The sequence below is a fragment of the Mastomys coucha genome, unplaced genomic scaffold (genome assembly GCF_008632895.1).
Source record: "Mastomys coucha isolate ucsf_1 unplaced genomic scaffold, UCSF_Mcou_1 pScaffold20, whole genome shotgun sequence".
Classification (NCBI taxonomy): domain Eukaryota; kingdom Metazoa; phylum Chordata; class Mammalia; order Rodentia; family Muridae; genus Mastomys; species Mastomys coucha.
This window is the reverse complement of record NW_022196903.1, coordinates 130,699,107-130,707,224: the sequence shown is the minus strand read 5'-3', so window position 1 is coordinate 130,707,224 and position 8,118 is coordinate 130,699,107. Positions and strand designations below refer to the sequence as shown.

General features: G+C 43.4%; 1 long non-coding RNA gene across 1 annotated transcript; it reads left to right on the top strand.

The window, feature by feature from the left end:
• The first annotated feature begins 3,499 nt into the window (after positions 1-3,499).
• LOC116098406 lies at positions 3,500-5,228 on the top strand. Its single transcript, XR_004121832.1, has 2 exons — positions 3,500-3,679; positions 5,001-5,228. It is a non-coding gene; the product is annotated as an uncharacterized LOC116098406 (long non-coding RNA).
• The last annotated feature ends 2,890 nt before the right edge of the window (positions 5,229-8,118 follow it).

Below are 8,118 nucleotides of genomic sequence, written 5' to 3'. Positions count from 1 at the left end.
GGAAGAAAGGAGGAGGGGAAGAAAGGAGGAGGGGAAGAAAGGAGGAGGGGAAGAAAGGAGGAGGGGAACCAGGTGCAGCAGCCAGGAGTCCCAAAGGTACGAAAAGTGTGGACAACCAAAATGGTTGGATTATATAGGGAAGAACAGCCCGCCCCCCTGGGCTAGAGAGTTCAAGGTAGTGGGTGAGGCATGCTAGCCAGGAGGACATGTATACCTTAGGACAGGTAGAGACAGAGGGATGCAGGCCTTAGACACCTCTGCCATTTGTCCCAGGGTCTGAAACCTAACAGAAAGAAGGCTCAGTGTCAAGAACACTTGATGCTCTTGTGGAGGAAATGTGTTGGCATCCCAGCTCCCAACTGCCTGTAACTCTAGTCCCAAGCCATCAGATATCTTCTGGTTTCTTCAGTCACCTACACACACACACACACACACACACACACACATACTCACATACACACATACATACACATACACACACACACATACACACACATACACACATATACACATACACACATACACACACACACATACACACACACACACACACACACATACTCACATACACACATACATACACATACACACACACATACACACACACACTCACACACATACACACACATACACACACATATACACATACACACACACACACACACACATACACACACATATACACATAAAATTAAATCTCAGAAATTAACCAGTACTGACAAAACACTCCTCAGTTTTCTCTTGTCATGCTCATACCCAATATATATTTTGTAAATCACAGTGAAAGATTGAATGAACTATGTTGAATAATATGTGAAAAAAAATCCTATTATGTAGACTTCATTTCTAACTCAAGTTCTTGTGCCTGTGTGGCTAGGTCACACATAAAGACAACGCCTTTCTGGTGGCTTCCAATTTATCTTCCTTATACATGGTATGCTGTAGCAGGAAGAAACATAAGTCACAATGTCGATTTTTATCTTTGAATTGTGAATATTTGCCACCCCCTTTTTGTTTGTGTGTTTGTTTTACACCCCGAGACAGATCCACCTGCCTCTGTCTCTAGAGTGCTAGCATCAAAGGCGTGGGCTACCACCACCACCACCTTCGTCGTCGTCGTCGTCGTCGTCATCATCATCATCACCAGCTTATCAAACTAAAGTTAAAGATTTAGTAAATCTTTGTGCACTTTCCCAACACTGGGCATGAGCCAAGATAAATTGTTTCCTAATTTTTGGAACAACTTCATTTTTTTTTCCATGATTCAGAACATTCACGCATGATCCTTCAAAGTTTCTTCACTTAATTTATGATCTGATATTTGTTCCCTCTCTGGAGTGAGTACATGTCTGTTCATGTTGCCCCAGGATATGACAAAATAGAGCCGTGAGTCCAGTGGAAGACCATAAGGTTCAAGATGTAAACTTAAGATCATTAGGGCTGGCGAGATGGCTCAGCGGGTAAGAGTACTGACTGCTTTTCTGAAGGTCCTGAGTTCAGATCCCAGCAACCACATGGTGGCTCACAACCACCCATAATGAGATCGGATGGCCTCTTCTGGTGCTGTCGGAGCGAGCCGGGCAGGCGATGGGGGGCCAGCAAAGGTGCTGAGTTCAACAGCAGCCACACACATGATGGCTCACGGCCATCTGTACAGCTACAGTGTACTCATACACATAAAATAAATAAAATAAATTTTAAAAAATCATTATATTTTTTGATAATATAATAAGGTAATGTCCCAAGAAGAAAGTGGAAATGGCTCCTGAGACAAAATTTAAAAACATTTTATTTTTGATTTAAATTTTTTTTTTTAATGTAAGCTGAAGATACCAGTACAAAGTGTATAATCAAATCCTTACTTAGCACATGTTTATACCATTTACACTACTTCCTTGTTTGGGCATCTTATGTTCCTGCTATCCTTACAAAACTGGTTTTTCTTATATTTAATGTGTCACATTTTCTTTATTTCTTCCAACCTTCATTTCCTCCTATAATTTGTTGTTATTGTTGTTATTTAAACTAAGCTAATAGCTTGTCCTCCTAGCCAATCCCATACCCTCCAGTCTCAGCTGTTAGTAGAAAGGTCTGAGAAAAAAACATCCTGAACTCTGCCAGAACTAATCCAAGCATCGACTCCAATCACTCACCACCGTGTGAGTTTCATTCCTCCATAAAACATGGAAAGGCTAATAAAACCTTCTGAAATTGGGGAAATTAAACAAAGCGATGTGTGGGAGAAGCTCAGCTTGAGTCTAGCTTGGGTTCTCAGGGCGGGGTCAGTAAATACTGAGGCAAGTCCTTAAAGTCACGTCCACTTTCTCCCACGTTCGCTTGAGAGGCACTTTGCTCACGTTCCAGACTCCTGCTGGGCTCTTTGTGGAAGTCCAACGAAGGAGAGATTCGTTTTTTACACCCTCGAACTTCCCCATTCACTTCCACCTCGGCAGCCTTTAGGACAATGCCCAAGCCCTGCTCTTTAAAGCCCGCACTTTCTAGGCACAGCCTCAAAGACAGCGATGCAATAAGCAAACCCAAGACAAGGTCTGAGAAGTCAAACCTTATCCGCACTTTCGGTCTTACTCTTTTCACACTTTTCCTCCGTCGACCTTTCCCAAGCTTCCACATGTGCCCCGAGACCCCCACTCCCACTCCGCCCACCACCCCGGGGCCTCACCCACCTCTCAGCGTTATCTCCCCCAGGCTCTTCCTCTTGGCTCGCACTACCCCGGAGGTGGTGGATTAAACCTCTGGCCACTGGGCTGAGTGAATACTTACCATTTCCAGGATCTGAGCATCTGGGACAAGGAGCATTTAAAACTCGAGTCTAACTCTCTGCCATCGTTCCTTCCTTTTAAAACTCAAATTCATTAAGGTGCGAAGCGATTTTGGTGTTCCTGGACACCCATCTCTCTGATTTTTCTGCGGAGCGCAGAAACACACGAGGAAATCAACAACAGACACTTGATGGATCGGGAGAATTACTCAGGAGCATAGGTCACAGGAAAAAAAAACAAAAACACTTGCACATTCCAGTAAGACAGGAACAGAGCCTTGAGAACTGCCCGAGGCTGACCCGTCCCCAGTCTCCCAGCACTGCAGAGGTGGAGTGCCAGCCGAGCCTGCCTGTGTCCTCAAATGCGTCGCTTCTGCTTGTCCCATGTCCCTCTGAGGTTAAGTCTGCACCTTGGGGTGTGAGTTCTACTATTTTAATGAGTTACATGTTGCACCTTACTGATTTTTTTCTAGGACTCCACTATCGTTTTAAAGCAGCTGCTAATTAAATATCTTAAAATCTATTTAAGTATAGTGCTTATAACACCTTGTATTTTCATTTCCCTTCGCCTCCCAAAGTCTATTTCCTGCAGGCTTGTTGACCACGCGGTGTTTGAAGATGGATATGACCTCGTTTACGTTTCCTTTGCCTTTCGTCACTTCCCGTTTCCTTAGTTCGGAAGCTGAATTGTCTGATTATAACCCACGTTCCCCCATTTTTTCATAGTTAAAGACCAAACCATGCCTTCCACAGCCGACAACCTCCTTGCTATTATTCACTCTGCACCCCATGCCTCGCCAGAGCTCACCCCGACCCCAGCTGCTCTCAGGCCATGAACAGCCCCTGATTTGGGGCCACCGCTGCTGCTGTGTGGAGACAGAATGCTGTGTACTAACCCAGGTTTGTTTCTCATGATGCACCGAACCGCTTACTACATCCTGTTCCTATAAATATATAAATGGTGATCAAATACAATAACTTGGGAAGACAAATCAAGTCAGCAATATGGCCGTTACACCTACCTTTTTTTTCTTTTCTTTTTACTGGTTATTTTATTTATTTACATTTCAAATGTTTACACCTACCATTTTTATATTAATGTTTCATTTCTGCCTCGGCTTTCTTGATGACTAAAAGTAAGCATTTTAATTACACTTTATGTTCTCAGAATGTGATTATGCAGAATCCCATTGTGTGTGTGTGCTGGCCAGAGGAGGATAACTTGACGGTTTGGTTTTTTTCCTCTTGCTGGGCTTAGTGTTAAGGGCTTTTACCAGCTGAGCTAACTCAGCTGAGCTATCTCACCAGCTGATTAGGTTTTTTTTTTTTTTTTTTTAGCTCATATACCTGTTTCTTCTTCTTTTTAAAGATAAATTTAATTTAAAAAATATATATGTATATGTGTATGTATACATACACACACATATATATTATATATATACACATATATATATTTATATATATATATATTATATATTATATATGTTCATGCCCAAGTGGGCAGATGCTTGTAGAGGCCAGTGATGTCAAATCCCTCTGGAGCTGGACGTACAGGTGGCTGTGAGCTGCCTGACACAGATGCTGGGAATCAAACACAGGTCGTTTGTAAGAGCAGCATGTGGTCCTAACTGCCTAGCCATCTCCCTCCAACCCACATCGTCTTTTCTTGAATAAGACTCACACTGGATTTCCTTACAACTTTCAGTTAAATCAATTTCAGCTAAACACACTGGCTGTTCCAATTACAGAAGAAATGACTGTGCACACAGGAAGGAGAAATTAATTCTGCTGCTTAAAGGATAGTAACACAATGGGGCTGGGGTGCAGCTCAGCGTGTACACTGCCTCCCGTTACTCGGGAAGCCCGGGTTCCATCCTCAGCACGTGTAAGCCAGATGTGGAGTGACAAACCTTTAATTCCAGTACTCTGCAAAGAGGGGTCTATAGGAGGAGATGTTCAAGACCATCCTTGGCCAGCCTGAACTACATGAGACCCATCTCTGGGGGTGGGGGAATGATTCGTTGGACCTACTGGGGACCTCATGATACTACGTTTTAGCCGAGTTAACACAAACTTCCGCACCTGAGAGCCAACATTTGTGGCAGTGTTAGTAACTCATCTCCGGGCGGCTCTAGTATTCATAGAAGCTAATCAGCATGTCTTGAAGATTCACCAATAATAACCCTACTTACACTGTGTTCTGCTATGGCCCACTGAGCAGGAGTATCTGCAGAGGAGACCAGTCCCACAGTGCACTAACATCGAACAATTGGCGCTAGACTGTCGTCCCCCTTGCATGCTTCCTCAGCCTGTCCAGTTCTGTGGACCCTCAGAGTGACAAAGCAGGATGGTAATCTTTGACCACGCGGGGATCATCACCTTCTACATGTGGTGCAGCCTCTCAGATGCAAAGTTGTCTATAGCTTAATAAACACCAAGTGCTCTCTCAGGCCATGCTGTCAGGTTTGTTGTTTTTGTTTTTGTTGTTGTTGTTGTTATTGCTGTTTGAATTCCAGGCTCTGTCTCCCCCTGAACTGCAGCATGCATCTACAGGGTTGCACTAGAGACAGAACTGGATAATGTGACAATTGAGTGCTGTAGTCAGTGTTTGGGGCTGTCTCCCTGGGAAACAGTGAACTGCCTCCAAGGTGGTGCCTCAGCCTCGAATAAGTGGCTTCTCTTTGAGTAAATCCCATTAACCACTTGGCACACCTGCCCACGTCCAAACTCCGACACCAGTCGTGGCTTAGTATTTAAGTTATGGAATGTACTAGAGTAGAGGGGAGATTCACGGTGGGAAGCAGAGAACCGAGCACTGGCAATGGTAGGCCGCCTACCACAGCTCATATGCTTAGCAAACACCAAATAGAGTTCTAGGCCCACACCACAGGCTGCCTTTATTAAGAGCATCAAGGTGCCTTTTGGAACTTCAAAGGTTTCAAGTTGAATCCTGCCATTCTGATGCTTTTCCTGCATTTGCAGGGTAGACAAGGCCCAGAATACCTCTGTTAACACTCCAGAGAATTCCCCATGCTTCTTAACTGTTCTCCTAAGGTATTTATTGCTTTAGTAACTCTAAGAAAGTAATCCTTCCGGTACTGCAGGGGACAAGAGCAAGAGTAAACTAACTATGTCAATGAAGTCACACCCGTTTCCTTTCATTATATTTAACATCAGATAGTAGAGCTATTTGCAAGACCCATGCCTGTCTTCAACTTATACCTGCTGCAGTCTATTAACAGTCAGCTGAGTAGAGAGGAGGGCATTCAGCAGGAGAAGGAGCACAGCGGCCTTCAGGGTGACCCAGGGCAGGTGCAGCAATCACCCGTCCAGCTCTGCCAAGGCGTGCATGGATGCTGTACCGGACCGGGCTGGGAAGCGGAGGCAGACGGCTCACAGGTGACACAGGGGGTTTTCTCAGAATGAGGGAGAGGGAGAATCCAGGAAGCAGGCCACCATGGAAAGAGAGAAGCTTTTCAACCTGAAGCATCATGGGCCGAGGGCTGTGTTTAGGTGCACAATGCTGGCCAATGAGAACAATTGGTTGTCACCCTTTGCTATGGACTCAGACAAGGCATCTCCATTTCATTCCAGACTCGTCAGAATTCTACCAGTCATCTTCAATAAATTTTGATTAAATCTTTGTTTTTATTAAGTCTTTGTTTAAAAAAATCCATGTTTTTTTAATTTTTCATTATTTATTAATATCTTAGCATACAAAAATAATGGGTTTCATTATGATAGTTGCTATATCATCTATCTATCATCTATCTACCTATTTAGCTATCTACCATCTATCTGTCTTATCTATCATCTGTTTATTATCTATCCATCTATCTACTATCATCTATCATCTATCATCTATCATCTATCTGTCTATCTGTATCATCTGTCTATCATCTATCTGTCTATTTGTCTACCATCTGTCTATCATATATCCATCTATCTACTGTCATCTGTCTATCATCTGTCTACCATCTATTTGTCTATCATCTATATGTCTATCATCCATCTGTCATGTATCCATCTATCTACTGTCATCTATCATCTGTCTATCATCTGTCTACCATCTATCTGTCTATTATCTATCTGTCTATCATCTATTCATCTATCATGTATCTATCTATCTGTCTATCACCTGTCTGTCTGTCTGTCCCTCTGTGCATACATTTACACATCACTCTCCCTTAACCATGTTATCCCCACAATGCCCTCTCCTAGTAGCTCTCTTCCTTCTCTGCTATTCTCAGCAGTTCAAATCCTTGCATATGCCGTTATGGTTGCTGTGTTGGTTTTGTGTATTATTTTAATACAGTGTCTCACATTGCGACCCCATCTGGCCTAGAACTCACTGTAGCCCAGGCTGGTGTGGATCTTGTGACAGTTTCCAGCCTCTGCCACCCAGGTGCTAGGACACCATGTCAGGCCCCAAACCTCCAAAGTCACGAGTTACCCTGATTGCTTCTGACTTGCAGCTGCGGCCTCTGTAGATTACCCAGCATCCTGTTGCTGTTTGTGGTCCAAAAAGCAGGCTCAGCTGCGGACGTCTTTCCATATCCCTACAAACTAGGCACATGCTACAAGACGGAGATGTGAAGGTTTGGGGGGTGTTTTAAGTTGCTATGTGATTGGTTTAAATATAATCACCACAGTGGTAGATTTGTTTATTTGTGCTACACAGCAGCACAGACAGGCCACATCTGTTCTCAGAAGTAAGCTACACTTCCTGAAGGAAACACAAGTGAGCTCTTGTTCATTTCACACATCCTAGCTCTTTAGTCAGAACGCTTTGGGCCAGTGGCTTTCTCCTGACTAGTTCTGGCTGGGCAGTTCCCAGTCCCTCGCTATTTTCTTGTTCTCCTCTTTCCCCTCCTCCTTCTGCCTCAGTAGTCCTGGGAATTCTATTTCTTTCTTTCTTTCTTTCTTTTTTTTTTTTTTTTTTTTTTTTTTTTTTTTTTGTCTTTCGAGACAGGGTTTCTCTGTGTAGCCCTGGCTGTCCTGGAACTCACTCTGTAGACCAGGCTGGCCTATCTGAGTTCTTAAGCAGAAAAACTGGAGTAAAAATAGTTGTCCTATTTAGACAAAAACATTTGTCTTTTAATGCTCCCTACACACTATATGAACTGAATGGCTAAGTATATTAAAATAGCCTTAATGGAAAGAGTGACTACCAAAGAGGTATTTCAGAAGAGGGGAAAAAAAATACATTGCTTCTCAAGAAAAAAAAAAAGGAAGCTAGGTAGTCAGTCTCCTGCATCCTTCATTCCTTCAGTTTCTGCTTAGGACATATTCAACTTCGGTTTGTTTTACCACACAAAGGTGGGATTCACCAAGTAAAC